This window comes from Cucurbita pepo, chromosome 16 (genome assembly GCF_057944985.1).
Source record: "Cucurbita pepo subsp. pepo isolate OVF chromosome 16, ASM5794498v1, whole genome shotgun sequence".
In the NCBI taxonomy this organism is placed as follows: domain Eukaryota; kingdom Viridiplantae; phylum Streptophyta; class Magnoliopsida; order Cucurbitales; family Cucurbitaceae; genus Cucurbita; species Cucurbita pepo.
Window position 1 is genome coordinate 6,453,483 of NC_141813.1, and position 8,313 is coordinate 6,461,795.

Sequence of the window (8,313 nt, forward strand, 5' to 3'; positions counted from 1 at the left end):
TGCTTATCCATACCCAAAAGTCACACTTTCAGCCGAAAGACTGATTTTTTTCATAAAGTCGGTTCATAGGTCAAGAAAGAATGAAGCTGCTTACAGGGACAGTCATGCGATAAGTCTTTTCATACTCGCCTTTTCTTTAACCCTACTATCAACCTAGCCATTCTCGCTTGTTGCTTTAAGGGGTCTCCCCACTGTAGATTACTTGGATTGGTTCTTGCGTCCTTGTGCCAAAAAGGATGGGCGAGTTTGGTTTGAATGTTCATCGATTGGGTGGATCCATATGCTCCGGGGGGGGGGGGGGGGGGATGAGACAAGGTGTAGCGCAGTCTAGTCAGCGCATCTTTTTTGGGTATGTTGTCCGCTAAAGGTTTTAGGAAAGGGGGTACAAATTTTCTACATAGGTCATCTGTGGTCACAATCCTTTTAATTTGTGGTCACAATCCTTTTAAGGAAGATGCTCCCAAATAATCGTTGAAAATTAGCCTTTAAAGAAGTTTCACAAAGCAAGAAGAGGCAGAACAGAGAATAGGAGTGAGTCGTGCAAGGAAGAAAGAACTAGTAGGTTTAATTTGGGTTCGTTTGAACTAAAAAATGAACCAAAATTTTTCAAACGAACCCAAATTTAAGACTCACTAGCCCAAAGTCCATATGTGGTAGAAAAAAAAAACCTTTCGTGGCCCAACCCTTATTCGCAGTCCGCATCCAACAATTTCTTTTTCAACCTACACGTATGCTCCAGGCCAAACTCACGTAACTAGTCAGAAGATGCGGCCCACAACTGAACGGAAGACAAGTGTCACAATCGCACTCTTGCAGTAGTGAGATAATGATTATGTGACATTTGTTCTAATCCAATGAACAAGTCAACCATGCAAAATTTAGACTGAACGAACAATAGCAGTGTATGCTCGAATCACGTTTAGAAGAAATATTTTAGAAAACGTGAGCGAGGAAATACATTCAAAACAATTTCAAATAAAGCAATGTTATAAGCTAAAAGTGAAGAAACAACAACTGGTCACGTTCTCCTATAGTACATTTTGGGACATTTTAGTCCTGATGGGTGTAGATATGATTTTGAGGACTAATCATACACCCCGTATTGGCACAACAATAATAGTAAAGGCCTATCTAAGATGAAAGCAAGTAAAACGTGTTTGGAATGAGCATGCCACCATGAACCACAAATCGTTTACAGGAATAGCTGAGACATCTAACATGTAGCCACAGGCAACATGCCTTGGCCAATCATGACCGCGACATCTGCCCTTACACAATTTGTCAATATCTCTATCAACCGGCTCTTCATAAACTCAACGTTGTAGGATGAGGCCGACTTTAGGTCTCGCGATGCGCTTCTAGCTGATCTCAGTATTGAGGAGTCTTTTCCAACCTACTAGGAGCTATTGAAAATCAATTCACGGTTTGTTAACTCTTCAAGTCTTCTCTGTTGGTGTCTTTCCTACTTTCTTCGCTTGAAACAATTTCTTCTTTGCATGACGTCATACGACCTGCTTTTACTTGATGTTTTCTTGGTCGGAATAATAACATTTCAAGTTACTTACGTGGACAACAGGGTTAGTCTGTATCCATAGGAGCAATTGGATCCTATATGATGTCTTCCTTATCTTGTGGATAACTTCGACTAGTCCATAGAATTTTCGCACCAGTCTTTGGTTCTTGTTGCTTTGAACTCAAAGTTGATCTAACCTTAACTTATCATAACTCTCTATTTGCTTTGAAATTATCGTGGAAAGTACGGGGATCAATACCTTGCATCTCCAATTGAATTGATTACTACATATATTATTTCTTTTCAATTTTTTCTTATTTAGGACATAATGAGCCAGGATAGTTTTTCATTTTCAGATGACGAGATGTCTAGGACTTTGTGACATAAGAATTGTGGGGATATAGCTTAGATGGTAGAGCACTCGCTTTGCATGTGAGAGTTATGGGGATTGATACCCTGCATCTCTAGATTTTCTTCATATTCACTATTATTGATGATGGGAAATTTAGGGTTTTATGATGCAAGAATTGTGGGGATGTAGCTTATGATGGGAAATTTAGAGTTTTATGATGCAAGAATTGTGGGGATGTAGCTTAGATGGTAGAGCTGATTTAGCATGTGAGAGGCAAAGGGATATCCCCATCTTCAAAAGAAACTATTTGTTATTAATATTTTACTTCTATTCAACCTTTCCTTATTTATGACATAATTAGCGGAGATATTTTTTCATTTTCACTAGAATTGATAACGGGACATTTAGGGTTTTCTGATATAAGTATTGTGGGAATGTAGCTTAGATGGTAGATTGCTTGCTTAGCATGCGAGAGGTATGGGGATGAGATTGATACCCCATATCTCCAAAAGAAACTATTCGTTATTACTATTTTATTTCTATTCAATTTTTCCTTATTTATGACATAATGAATAGCGTTATTTTTTTTTTATTTTCCTTATTATTGATGACGAGATGTTTAGGATTTTGTGACATAAGAATTTTGAGGATATAGCTTAGATGGTAGAGTGTTTGCATCAAATGTGAGAAGTACTGGTATCGATACCATGCATCAACAAAGGAAACGATTACTAAATAAATTAGTTCTTTTAAATTTTTCCTTACTTACGACATAATGAGCGGGGATAGTTTTTCATTTTCAATATCATTGATGACGGGAAGTTTAGAGTTTTTTTATGTAAAATCATGGGAATGTAGCATGCGAGAGATACGGGGATCGATACCTCGCATCTCCAAAAGAAACTATTCGTTATTACTATTTTATTTCTATTCAATATTTCCTTATTTATGACATAATGAGTAGCGATATTTTTTCATTTTCACTATTATTCATGATGAGAAGTTTAGGGTTTTGTGACGTAAAAATTGTGGAGATGTAGCTTAGATGGTAGAGCGCTCGCTTTGCATGCGAGTTGTACGGGGATTGATAACCCGCATCTCCAAAAGAAAGTATTTAATTTGTTATTATATTTTTTCATTTTCACAATTATCGATGCCTCGCAACACCAAACCAAACTATTTGTTAATATTTTGATATTTTTTTATTTTCACTATTATTGATGATGGGACATTTAAGGTTTTATGATGTAAAAATCAAGGGGATGTAGCTCAGATGGTAGAGCGCTTGCTTTGCATGCGAGAGGTACGGGGATCGATACCCCGCATCTCCAGAAATAAGACTATCTATTATTAAAAATATATTATTTCTTTTTCCTTATTCATGACATGTTGGGTAGCAATATTTCTTCATTTTCACTATTATTGATGACGGGAATGTCCATGTTGTTTCTTTTTCACTAGTATGAGAATTTCTGGTTTCTTTTCACCATGTTGTTAACCTAAAATGTCAGAAATGACCACCTACTCTTTGGAGACCTTATCAGTTTCCTCTACAAAATATCACCTAAAATGTCACCGTATTTAGTGTTTGATACTCTTTGACTTAACCCTAGGGTTCTATTTACGGTGAACTTGTGATTATTTTTGTCAAATTATATATTTGAATACCTAATACATTAAGATATAATATCTTATTTAAATAATATTAAAATGTGGTAGAATATCATAATATATGTTTAATTAATATGAATATCATTCAAATTTCAAATATATTTTTTTATTTAATGTTTATGATACACATCAATTATTTTAATATTTAACATATCAAATACGTTAATATGTTTTGATATTATACTTCAAGACTATAGGAACTTTCTCAGAGGACCTGAGAGTTACATCGGCCCACAATGCATCTCATGGACGATGCAAAACTATGGTGGCGCTTGAAGGTGAATTGTATAAAAAACTGGTCATGCACCAAAAAATTATGGGAAGACCATTGATGGAATTGAAGCAATCGACGCTCCCGTGTATGGGTTTCCAATCAAAGACCTAATGTTTGATGTTGACTCTTTTGAAGAAAGAGTCACGTGATCGAACAACAAGAAACGTGGCGGTATCTCTGAGAACTCTATCACACACATAAAAAAAACGTGTCGAAGACATTACACAGAAAATCTGGCTTTCATCGAGGAGACCAGAGTTTGATTCTCGACAATGAAATTTTATTTTCTTATTTCTTTTATTTTATAGTTTCATCTTTTGTCACCAATTATATTTAAACTTTACCTAGGTTTGAGAAGCACTATAATGGATGAGTTCAATAGTATCTTAAATTCAAAAGACTTTTATGAATTTGATTTGAGAGGCACTATAATGGTCAAGTTCAATAGTACCTTAGATTAAAAAGACTTTTATGAACTTTGAACCTTTAATAGTGTTATGTCATAGATATTTGGTTCAATTTCAACAAGTGAGGTTGAGGTCATTCAAATGGTTAATGTGATAATTCGGTCATTTTCAAGGTCTCTTTTGTTGAACGCCATCATGGCTGAGATGACTGAGATGAGCACCAGAGTGAGTTTGACAAGGAGGGTCGTAGAGAACCACACCCCAAGCCAAGCTCATGTTGGGCTTAACAAACTGAAAATCCAAAAACACAAACCCTTAAATGGGAACCAGGATGCTAAGGAATTAAAAAAACTTTATTTTTTACGTTGAACACTACTTGAAGGTTACAGGAACTTGCTCATAGGACCTAAGAGTTACGTTGGCCACAATGCATCTCATCGACGGTAGCGCTCGAAGGTGGATGATATAAAAAATGGGTCATGCACCATAAACTCATGGGAAGACCGTTGATGGAATCGATGCAATCGACGCTCCCCTTGATGGGTTGCCAATTAAAGACCTGACGTTTGATGTTGACTCTTTTGAAGAAAAAGCCACACGATCGAACACCTCGAAATGTCGTGGTAGCTCTAAGAACTCTATTATACGACCTGAGAGTTGAGGGCTACAGGAACTTTCTCATATGACCTGAGAGTTACATTAGCCACAATGCATCTCATGGACGATGCATAACTATGGTAGTGCTCGAAGGTGAATGGTATAAAAAATGGGTCATGCACCATAAACTCATGGGAAGATCGTTAATGGAATCGATGCAATCGATGCTCCCTTGGATGGGCTACCAATCAAAGACCTAACATTTGATATTGACTCTTTTGAAGAAAGAGCCACACAATCGAACAGCTCGAAACGTCGCGGTAGCCCTAAGAACTCTAACACACATAGGGAAGGACGTGTCAAAGAGTTAGACATTAAGCAAAAGATCATGCTAAAACTCTTCAGCGATCTGACAAAATACTTCGGGACATCTACACCAAAAATCCATTGTCGTCCAGCAGTCAGGATATCTGGTTTTCACCCAGGAGACCCGGGTTTGATTCTCGGCAATGGAATCTTATTTTCTTATTTCATTTTATTTTACAGTTCCTATCTTAGTCTAAAAAGACTTTTTATGAACTTCGTACCTTTGTCATAGTTATGTTATAGATATTTTGTTCAATTTCAAATGGTTAATGCGATAATCCAGTCGTTTTCGAGGCCTCTCTTGTTGAACGACATCATGGTTCAGATGAGCAGGTGATTCAAATGGTTAATGCGATAATCCAGTCATTTTCGAGGTCTCTCTTGTTGAACGACGTCATGGTTGAGATGAGAAGGTGATTCAAATGGTTAATGCGATAATCCAGTCGTCTTCGAGGTCTCTCTTGTTGAACGACGTCATGGTTGAGATGAGAACTCGAGTGAGTTTGACAAGTTGGGCTGTAGAGAACCACACCTCAAGCCAAGTTCATGTGGGCTTAACAAACTTAAAATCTAAGAACCCAACCCCTTAAATGTAAACTGAGATGCTAAGGAATTAAAAAGCTTTATTTTTTACGTAGATCAATACTTGAAGGTTACTGTTACTTGCTCATAGGACCTAAGAGTTACGTTGGTCGCAATGCATCTCATGGACGATGCAAAACTATGGTGGCGCTCGAAGGTGAATGCTATAAAAAATGGGTCATGCACCATAAACTCATGGGAAGACTATTGATCCAATCGATGCAATCGACAATCCTTTGGATGGGTTGCCAATCAAAGACCTGATGTTTGATGTTTGATGTTTACCGTTTTGAAGAAAGAGCCACACGATCGAACAGCTCAAAACGTCGCGGTAATTCTGAGAACTCTATCACACACATGAAAGGACGTGTCGAAGAGTTAGACATTACCAAAAACATCATAGTAAAACTCTTGAGCGATTAGACAAAAGACTTTAGGACAACTACACCAAAAATTCATTGTTGTCCAACGATTTGGATATTTGGCTTTCACCTCGGAGATTCTGGTTTGATTCTCTGAAATTGAATATTATTTTCTTATTTCTTTTTATTTTATAGTTTCATCTTTTGTCACCAATTATATTTAAACTTTACCTCATTTTGAGAGGCAGTTTAATGGTCAAGTTCAATAGTATCTTAGATTAAAGACTTTTATGAACATCGTACCTATGTTAGTGTTATGTTTTAGATATTTTTTTCAATTTCAAAAAGTGGGGTTGAGGTGATTCAAATGGTTAATGCGATAATCCGGCTATTTTCGAGGTCACTCTTGTTGAACGCCATCATGGTTGAGATGAGAACCCGAGTGAGTTTGACAAGGAGACTCGAATTTAAACTTTACCTACGTTTGAGAGGCACTATAATGGTCAAGTTCAATGGTATTTTAGATTAAAAAGACTTTGTTAGTGTTACGTTATAGACATTTGGTCAAGTTCAACAAGTGAGGTTGAGGTGATTCAAATAGTTAATGTCACTTTATTTGATTCAAATTGTTAATGTGATAATCCAGTTGAATAGTTACAGGTGCGGTGAACATGGAGATTAAACACGTGACCTTCAAATCTTTAGTTTGACACTCTCCCAACTGAACTATCCCTGCTAACATTAAAAATAAAAATTCATAAGTAAAGCTATTTCCAATAATTCATTATATTTTAAAAAGAAATAATAATCAACTAAACTATAAGGTGCAATGAATGCAGATAACATAAAAAATTAATAATCACAAGTTTTAGATTGAATAGGCAAGTTAATTATGCAATGTGAACCAAGTGCGGTGAACGTGGATCGAACACGTGACCTTCAGATTTTCAGTCTGACGCTCTCCCAACTAAGCTATCCCCGAAATCATTAGATATGAAAATTCATCAGTAAAGATATTTTCGCTGATTCATTGAGATTTCAAAAGAAATAATGACTAATTTTTTTATTGAATAGTTAGGTTATGCGTTTAGATTCTGGGTCTCCTAACCTCAGATTTCTTCAAAATTCGAGAGCAATCCTCCACCATTTCTAAAAATTTGACATTTTCTCGGGTTTTCTCAATTTTAACCCCATTCCAGACCGATTCTCATAGAAAATCTTATGGTTTCAGAAACTAGACACAATAACGAGTACGTGGGAGGAAATTTGAAGTAATTCAGATAGTGGAAGCTCAAGAATGGACGTCCCAAACGTCGACGACGAGGCAAGTAGCCACCTTGGACTTTTTGTTAAGAAATACTTGTAGAAATTGCTTAGATTTTCATATGAACCCTAAACCAAGTATGAATTAAGGATATATAAAGAAAAACCCAAAGAACCGTGAGTTAAGACCCTGAACCGATCAAATAGCTCGAGATTTAATTAACGTTAAAATTGATTTTAATATAACACATGCAGAAGCAATTTGGATCTTAGGCACTTTTAGAACATCAATTATAGTAAATAACTAGCATGTTTCATAAGTATTAAAACTTAATGAGTTTAGATACTAACCTTTTGTAGTTCAAACTCCTTTTTCCTCACGAACCGGTTTCGTACCACCACTAGTGTCTTCTCCACTATCCTCCGGCCTTAGAACGGGATTGTGGAATCCGGTGAGTGACTAAACTTGGGAGGGATTTTGTATATATGAAGAGAGTGTTTGTGAGAGGTTTTTTCTCAAGGTTTTTCACCAAGAAGAAGACCTTCCATGTACCATGATTACTCTATTTAAAGAGTCATGTTTGCATGTTAATGCAAATTTGAGTTCACCAAATTTTGACACTCAAAATTCCACTCAAACTTGTGGGGTTTATTTGGCAAGCAAGAAAGTTTGGTTAAAACCAAATTTTGACACCTCAAAATTCCACTAACATGTATTTTTCTATTAAATGAAGTCAACATTTTGACTTTCTTCATTTTAATTCAACAATTAATTTGAATAATTAATTTCAAATTAAAGTAACATTAAAGGATTAATTAAACTATTTAATTAATATTTAATATTAATTCAAATGTCAATCTCAATCAATTCCGACACATAATTGATTAAGATATTTAAATCTTATTTAAATATCTCATATTCTCTC

The 8,313-nt window shown here is 35.9% G+C and overlaps 2 non-coding genes across 2 annotated transcripts; one reads left to right on the forward strand and one right to left on the reverse strand.

The window, feature by feature from the left end:
* Positions 1-3,123: 3,123 nt before the first annotated feature.
* On the forward strand, positions 3,124-3,196 carry TRNAA-UGC (transfer RNA alanine (anticodon UGC)). The gene has a single exon. It is a non-coding gene; the product is annotated as a tRNA-Ala (tRNA).
* Positions 3,197-7,033: 3,837 nt separating this feature from the next.
* Positions 7,034-7,106, reverse strand: TRNAF-GAA (transfer RNA phenylalanine (anticodon GAA)). The gene has a single exon. It is a non-coding gene; the product is annotated as a tRNA-Phe (tRNA).
* Between the last annotated feature and the right edge of the window lie 1,207 nt (positions 7,107-8,313).